The sequence below is a fragment of the Pelodiscus sinensis genome, chromosome 18 (assembly GCF_049634645.1).
Source record: "Pelodiscus sinensis isolate JC-2024 chromosome 18, ASM4963464v1, whole genome shotgun sequence".
In the NCBI taxonomy this organism is placed as follows: domain Eukaryota; kingdom Metazoa; phylum Chordata; order Testudines; family Trionychidae; genus Pelodiscus; species Pelodiscus sinensis.
In genome coordinates, this window is record NC_134728.1 from 18,810,271 (window position 1) to 18,819,427 (window position 9,157).

Sequence of the window (9,157 nt, forward strand, 5' to 3'; positions counted from 1 at the left end):
AAGCCCTAGGCGCACCTGCAGCCAGTGCGCATGCGTCCAACGCATTTCTCCCCTAACACTCTCCCCGTTCCTAAGTGGAAGGCGCATGCGTGGCTGTGAATGCTATGCATGGGAGTGGGGCGGGAGGTGTCAGTCACTGGGCAGAGGTTATTGTAGATAAATACGCACGCTCAGAACTGCGGGGGAGGGGCACAGCACGCAGCCAATCGTGGCATTGCAGAGGCCCAGTAACCCCCAGTGCTGGCATTGCAGGGGGGCACAGTAACCCCGGGTGCTGGGACTATGGTAGATACAAGGCACCGCCCAATAGTGGGATTAAAGAACTCGTCCTCACAATTCCGGGATTATGAGCACCACAGACGAGTGCATCATCTATGGTGGGATTACAGAGGGTCAAAGTACACCTGCGATGCTGGGAATGTGTGAATGGAGACAGAATACACCTCAGGGTGTTGTGAGGGAGTATGGGTGCAACTGGTTTTATCTACAAATAAAGATAATCAATTTTCCAAGGCTCTTTACTTTTAGGGATTCCTGCACGTGGTTTTGTGAAGTTTAGAAAGGACCACTAAATTATCTAGTCTGTCCTGCACTTCACGAGCCATCCGTTTTCACTCAAATCGCTCTTTTGAGTCCAATGATTTCCATTAAAAAGCATTTCAGTCCTCAGAAAATAGACTGTCTTGTTTCACGGGCAGAGAACAGGCTTCTGCTAATGCCCCAAGTCCCTTCAATTGAGGGAATTGATTGGGTGGCACATGCCCAGGTGATCCTAGGAAGTGATCCAGGCCCAATGCTATTGAGGAAGTTGAAAAACTCCCAAGGTCTCTGCCAATCTGACTTGGCAGGTAAATTCTTTCCAAACCCCAGTTCTAAGGATCACTTAGCGCCTGAAAATGTGAACAAGACACCAATCAGGCATCTAAACACAATTATTGGTACCATCTCAGATCACTGAGGACTTGTTTCCACTTACCCTGAGATCAACACTCTGGAGATCAATCTTTCCAGGTTTAATTTAGTGGGTCTAGTAAGAACCTGCTAAATTGACAGCTGATAGCTTCCCTGTTGATCCCGGAACTCCAGCGGATCACAAGCTGTAAGGGAAATCAGCAGGAGAGTTTCTCCCTTCAACCTCCTGCAGTGGGGACACCACAGAAATTTGACCTTAGATATATTGACTCCCGCTACATTCTCATAGCTGGAGTTGTATACCTTAGGTTAACTTTCTCCCCTAGTATAGACTTGGCCTGAGCCACCCAATCAACCAATATCTTGTCCCAGATTACAGTTGTACATGGGAAGGAAAAAACCTTCAGTATCCCCTTCTGGCAACCAATGAAACCCTGAAGCATGACACTAGATTATAGCCATTTTTTAGAACAGAGCTACATGCTTGGAATTGATGTCAGCTGCAGGACCAAAAAAGGAAAAGGAACCAACTAACAGACTGATCCATCTCTCCAATATCTCAGGGTCTGCAATCTGTAACGTTTTGCATACCCAAAATAGTTACACAAGTCTGATTTAAATTGGTTTAAAAGTTAAACTGGTGCAATACACTGGCATACTTCAAAAGTGTTTTATTTTAGAGATATTACCAGATCCAACAATATTCTCTATACTTAAAACGGAGAATTCCACTAAAACCAGTAATATCTCTGAAAAGTGAATGAATTTTATAAGTGTATTGGCTATATATTGGTTTACTCCTGATTTGTATTTTATATTTAGATATAAATCAGGATTCAACTAATAAATGAACATCCATACATAAAGTTGTGTCAGTTTAACTAAATCAGTTCAAAATCATATATTTGGTTAAACCAGTACAATTTTGCATGTAGATTCGAGTATAAGGCCCAGCCCTACCCAAGACAAAGAAACTGCAGCTTTCATGCTGGTTCTGAATAATGCAGAGATTATTGTCTAGTGTTTGACTAGTGTCTGTAAATAAGTAGGTGTCCAGTTCAAGCCTTATGCCTTCTTTCATCTATGGTTTCTTTACAATAGCAAAAGGCCAAGGAATGCTTGGATGACATGCTACTCCTAAACTACATCTAGAACCTGATTCTTCCCTCACACTGATGCAAATAGAAGTCAGTGGAATTATGACTATGTGAGCAAGAGTGGAATCAGGCCTCTAATTCTATTGTTTTTCTATTACTAAAAAACTAAAGAGCAGCAGCTCCACCTGTTTTCTTCTTTCCATGCCTACCATTTTCTTCAAGTAACTTGCTCAGCTCTGAGGGTACGTCTACACTACCACCCTAGTTCGAACTATGGTGGCTAATGTAGTCAACCGAAGTTGCAAATGAACCCCGGGATTTAAATATCATAGAATCATAGAATAATAGGACTGGAAGGGACCTCGAGAGGTCATCGAGTCCAGCCCCCTGCCCTCAAGGCAGGACCAAGCTCCATCTACACCATCCCTGACAGATGTCTATCTAACCTGTTCTTAAATATCTCCAGAGAGGGACATTCCACCACCTCCCCTGGCAATTTATTCCAATATTTGACCACCCTGACAGTTAGGAATTTTTTCCTAATGTCCAATCTAAACCTCCCCTGCTGCACGTTAAGCCCATTACTCCTTGTCCTGACCTCAGTAACCAAGAGGAACACATTTTCTCCTTCCTCCTTGTGACACCCTTTTAGATATTTGAAAGCCGCTATCATGTCCCCCCTTAATCTTCTTTTTTCCAAACTAAACAAGCCCAGTTCATGAAGCCTGGCTTCATAGGTCATGTTCTCTAAACCTTTAATCATTTTTGTCGCTCTTCTCTGTACCCTTTCCAATTTCTCCACATCTTTCTTGAAATGTGGCGCCCAGAACTGGACAAAGTACTCCAGCTGAGGCCTAACTAGTGCAGAGTAGAGCGGCAGAATGACTTCACGAGTTTTGCTTACAACACACCTGTTGATACAACCTAGAATCATATTTGCTTTTTTGGCAACAGCATCACACTGTTGACTCATATTCAACTTGTGGTCCACTATGACCCCTAGATCCCTTTCTGCCATGCTCCTTCCTAGACAGTCGCTTCCCATCTTGTATGTATGGAACTGATTGTTCCTTCCTAAGTGGAGCACTTTGCATTTCTCTTTATTAAACCTCATCCTGTTTACCTCTGACCATTTCTCTAACTTGCTAAGGTCATTTTGAATTATGTCCCTATCCTCCAAAGAAGTCGCAACCCCACCCAGTTTGGTATCATCTGCAAACTTAATAAGCGTACTCTCTATCCCAATATCTACATCATTGATGAAGATATTGAACAGTACGGGTCCCAAAACAGACCCTTGAGGAACTCCACTTGTTATCCCTTTCCAGCAGGATTTAGAACCGTTAACAACAACTCTCTGACTACGGTTATCCAGCCAATTATGCACCCACCTTATCGTGGCCCTATCTAAGTTATATTTGCCTAGTTTATCAATAAGAATATCACGCGAGACCGTATCAAATGCCTTACTAAAGTCTAGGTATATGACATCCACCGCTTCTCCCTTATCCACAAGGCTCGTTATCCTATCAAAGAAAGCTATCAGATTAGTTTGGCATGACTTGTTCTTCACAAACCCATGCTGGCTATTCCCTATCACTTTATTACCTTCCAAGTGTTTGCATAGGATTTCCTTAATTACCTGCTCCATTATCTTCCCTGGGACAGACGTTAAACTGACCGGTCTGTAGTTTCCTGGGTTGTTCTTATTCCCCTTTTTATAGATGGGCACAATATTTGCCCTTTTCCAGTCTTCTGGAATCTCCCCTGTCTGCCATGATTTTTCAAAAATCATAGCTAAAGGCTCAGATACCTCCTCTATCAGCTCCTTGAGTATCCTGGGATGCATTTCATCAGGACCTGGTGACTTGCTTCACCCGGGCTTCATTTGCATCTTGCCGGGCGCCGCCATTTTAAATCCCCGGTAGTTCGGACTCTGTGCCCGCGGCTACACGCGGCACGGAGTAGGTAGTTCAAATTAGGCTTTCCACGAGTAGTAACGGTATTTTGAATTAGAAAGCCTAATTCGAACTACCTACTCTGTGCCGCATTTGCAACTTCGGTTGACTACATTAACCACCCTAGTTCGAACTAGGGTGGTAGTGTAGACATACCTTGAGAGACCATGAAGAGGAGAATGGAGGTGGCTTACCAGAGAAGAACCCAGCCTTCCCAAGGATTTGCAGAGCAATTGAACTAACTGGCCTTTTTCTGATGTGAAAAAGCCACCAGGAAGCTCCCAGCACATCCATGCAGATGATGTTATTGCTATGTATTTATTTGGTCTCTTTTAAGAATATTTTTTTCTTCTCTTGCATTCCTGGAGTTATTAGAGTTCCTCACAGTGGGGTGTGGCTTCACGCTTTCTGAGACAGCGAGGGTGATTTAATCTCAGATCATTGAAACCAACCTCATAAAAGGGTATTAATCACTAGGTAGCTTGCATCACAAGGAGCTGATGTTGTGCAAGGAAGGAATGTGACAGAACAGTTTGATTTGAGATAAAGGTAAGGAGAGGGGGCAGGACTTCCATGCCAGGCATAGCACAAGATTACAGAGCTATTTTAGTCACAAGTTCCATAAAACCTGTGATTCAGACTTACTCAAACTATTCACGGCCCCCAATGAAAGGAATGTTCAGAACCAGTTTACAGCCGGAAGAAAGGATTGTTAATTTTCTGTTGTTTTTTAACTCCCTCTTATCCACATTTACCAGCAAGCTCAGATCTCTAGTACGATCAAGTATTCCTCCATAATAAAGCGCTCTCACCCTAGGAGTTACGACTTTTTAAATAATGTGTTATTTCAGACACTCAGTAGCTGAAAGGTTGCACTGAGGGATAGAATTCAGACTGAAGGAACTGGAAGGTTTGGTTTATATACACTCAATTCTTAGTCACTATAGTGACTGGCATTGTTTAAATACCATATATAGATCTTGATTCTGATCACACTAGCTACGTCTACACTGCACCCCTCTTGCTCAAAAGCCAATGCAAATGAAGGGTGGATTAGCATATTGCCGCACTTCATTTGCATAATTAATTAAGGGATAGTTTGCACAAGAAGCTTTTGCAGAAAAAGGAGCCGTCTACACAGCTCCGTTTTGCGCAAAAACACCCTCTTGCGCAAGAGCCATTCTTCCTCATTTTTTCAGGAAGAATGGCTCTTGCGCAGGAGACTGTTTTTGAACAAAACAGAGCTGTGTAGATGACTCCTTTTTGTGCAAAAGCCTCTTTTGCAAAAACAGTCTCTAATTAATTATGCAAATGAAGTGTAGCAATATGCTAATCCACCCTTCAATTGCATAGGCTTTTGTGCAAGAGGGATGCAGTGTAGACGTAGCCTTAGAGGCTAGGTCTATTAGGGTTGCCAGGTGTCCGGTTTTCTACTGGACAGTCCGGGATTTGCACTGTCTGTCCAGTAGAAAAATTCAGAAAATACCAGACATGTACAATGTCTGGTATTTTGTGAATTTCCAGCGGGGCGCTGGAGGGAAGTCTGGCAGGGGCAGGGGAGCGACTGGGAGGGGGAACGCGATTGGCTTTGGGAGCCCTGTGGTCGCCCACAAAAGCTGGGTGGGGTGGGGCGGGAGGCTGGGACTCCCAGCCATCTCCCTCCCCCCCCCGGCCTGGTTTTTGCACAGGACCAGAGACTCCCAGCGCCAATCACGGCCTGCCTCCCAGCTGGGAGCCTCTGGTTGCAAGCAGATGCTGGGCAGTGGGAGTGGCTCCCAGCCCCGCCCCCGCCCGGCTTCTGCTGGCAAGTAAAGTGCCTGCCGGGGGGCGCGACTGGAAGGACTCCAGCTGCGGCCAGTAGCTGCACCTTCCCCCGCCTCACCAGGTCTGCTTCCCATCCCCCTTTCTCTGTCTCCCCCATCTGCCCCTCCAGCCCCACAGCCCCTGATCCCCCCCAGCTCTGCTTCCCACGCCCTCTTCCTGCCGGCCAGCCCTGTGGCCCCCGGACACCCCCACCGCCAACCTTGCTTCCCGCCCCCCCTTCCTCCGGGCCCCCCTTTCCTGCTGGCCAGCCCCCGGAGTTCCCCCCAGCTCTGCTTGCCAGCCCCCTTCCTCCGGGCCCTCCCCATCCTCCCCTTCAGCCCCACAGCCCCCGATCCCCCCCAGCTCTGCTTCCCGCCCCCTCTTCCTGCCGGCCAGCCTCACAGTCCCCAGAGACCCCCCCACCCCTGCCAGCTCTGCTTACCACCCCCCCTCCTCCTGTCTAGCCCCGCAGCCCCCGGCTCCCCCCCCGCCAGCTCTGCTTCCCGCCCCCCTCCCAGTCGGTCCCCCCCTTCACCTCTCCACAACAAGCATGTCCGGTTTTTTAGCGGGGTCTACCTGGCAACCCTAGTCTACATTAAAAAAGATTTGTGGGTATCTTGGTATACAGGCAGTCCCTGGGTTACGTACAAGATAGGGACTGTAGGTGTGTTCTTAAGTTGAATTTGTATGTAAGTCGGAACTGGTACATATTGTACCCCAGGTGTCCCCGATTCAGCCGCTGCTGAAACTGACCAGCGGCTGACTACAGGAAGCCCGAGGCAGAGCTGCTTTGCCCAGGGCTTCCTGGAATCAGCTGCTGATCAGTTTCAGCAGCAGCTGACTTGGGGACACCTGGGATAGAGAAGCTGGGGTGCTGCCAGGTTGGTCCCCGCAGCGCCGAGGTGCGGCGCTGCAGGGACCAACCCGGCAGCGCCCCAGCTGCTCTGTCCCAGGCGTCCAGATTCAGCCGTTGTTGAAACTGACCAGCAGCGGCTGAATCAGACACGCCTGGGGCAGAGCAGCTGGAGTGCTGCTGGGTTGGTCTGGTAGCGCCGACCCTTGGCGCAGCGGGACCAACCCGGCAGCACCCCAGCTGCTCTTGGGGACGCCTGGGGCAGAGCAGCTGGGGTGCTGCTGGGTTGCTCCCGCAGCACCGCTCCTCGGCACTACTGGACCAACCCAGCAGCACCCCAGCTGCTCTGCCCCAGGTGTCCCCAAGTCAGCCGCTGCTGAAACTGACCAGAGGCTGACTACAGGAAGCCCGAGGCAGAGCTGCTCTGCATCGGGCTTCCTGGAATCAGCCGCTGATCAGTTTCAACAGCAGCTGAATCTGGACACCTGGGACAGAGCAGCTGGGGCGCTGCCAGGTAGGTCCCCGTAGCGCCGCACCTCGGCGCTGTAGGACCAACCCGGCAGCCCCCGAGCTGCTCTACCCAAGGGGTCCTGATTCAGCCGCTGCTGAAACTGACCAGTGGCGAGAAAAGCCCGGTCTGCTGGGGGGGAGGCGCACTAGCTGCCCCTCCCCCAGCAGATCAGGCTTTTCTCGTCGTGGAGGACGCAGACAGCGGGACCGCTGAGACGCGCCGCGGTCCTGCCGCCCGCGTCCTCCGCGGCTTTGCTCCGCGTCTCCCTGGTCTGCTGGGGGGGACCCCAGCAGACCAGGGAGACGCGGAGCGGATTTTCTCGCCACGGAGGACGCGGGCGGTGGGACCGCCTAGACGCGCCGCAGTCCTGTCGCCAGCGTCCTCCGCGGCTTTGCTCCGCGTCTCCCTGGTCTGCTGGGGGGTCTTATGTCGGATCCCTACTTAAGAACGGGGTGAGGGAACCCCAAACTAGCTGTGTCCCCCCCCCCCAGCAGACCAGGGAGACGCAGAGCAGCTTTTCTCACCGCGGAGGACGCGGGCGGCGTCTTGGCGGTTTGCTGGTGGGGGCACAGCTAGTTCGGGGTTCCCTCACCCCGTTCTTAAGTAGGAATCCAACGTAAGTCGGATCCACGTAACCCTTGGACTGCCAGTAGTTGTGCTGCTAACACAGTTTATACCAGAGAAAATTGCTTTACTGGTATAGTTTATATTGATTCCTCAAGTGAACTAAGCTCAGAGCTGTCCTATCCATAGGACAGTTCAGGACAGACACCCCAGGCCCTGCACATTGGAGGGTCCCACGGTGGCTGGCTCAACCATCCTATGGATGGGTCTCACGATGGCATGGGGGAATACCTGGGGGGCGGGGAGAGCATGGTGCAGGCAGGAGCAGGGGTTGCCCCCCCCAACTGGGGGCAGGAGCCAAATTGACCTAGCAGCCTACTCCACTGCGCTCTACTTCACCACTTTTCAGCAGGAAGCAAAGTGCCCCAACCTCGGGCGCTCCATTTGCCACTACTGTGGTGAAGCAGACAGCAGCGGGGCAGAGTGGGGTGGAGTAGAGCAGGCTGCTGGGTTGCTCCAGCTCCCGACATTGCATTGAGTGCTAACCCCTTGTGCCATTCTGCACCAGGCCCTCCAGTAATCTCCTTGCATATGCCCAGGGGAGAGGGCTTTGGCAAAGGGTTGAGGCAGGGGTGGGAAGGAGTGGAGTGGGGTAGGGGTTGCCCTGACCCCCCTGCTTGGAGCACTGTGTGGGATGGCTCCAGGCTCCAGTTCCCCCTAGCGGTGGCCCTGATATAAGCCATACCAGCAAAAACACTTTTATGCTGGTAAAACTGCAATTACACTCGGGCTTTTGCTGAAATAGAAATCTCATAAATAATCACACTCTCAACTGACATTACAATAACAGCAAATGTTTGTAGTGTAGAACTAGGTCAGTATTTAGGTCGGTGATTGTATTCAGACACAGTAAAACGTATTGTAGACCAGAGCTGGCACTGTTTTTACATTTCAGGTTCCTCATAATTTACCGTCAATTAGTTGTCCTGTGGCAACTTAGAGACTAAAAAAAATGTATATAGTATTGTGACGGGGTAGGGGCGCCCCGCACTGAGATGACCCGGCCGACTGCGTATGCGGCGGTTCTCGAGGGTCAGGCCGGGAGCCCCGAGCGGGGCGCACCGCGAACAGCCGCCTGTGTGGCCCTTGCACGCCCCGCCAACCGCTGTGTCAGCTGTTCGGCGGCAGCCTTCCGGCTAGAAATGCCAGAGGATCTCAGGGAGGCGGCCAGGTGGATGACGCCATCGCGCTACTCCGGCCGCCGACGGGAGACGCCACCACGCCACGCCGGGTGGGGCCGCAGCGGCGGAGCAGATCTGGGGGATTTAAACGCCGCCGGCAGGGAAGGAGGGGGAAGCAGGCCACGAATGGCCTCCCTCCCCGGGGCCGTTAGGTGGAGGGGCCCGAAGCCGAAGGGGTAAGCCTTGCTCAGCAGGGTGAACCGGAGTGGGAGAGGAAG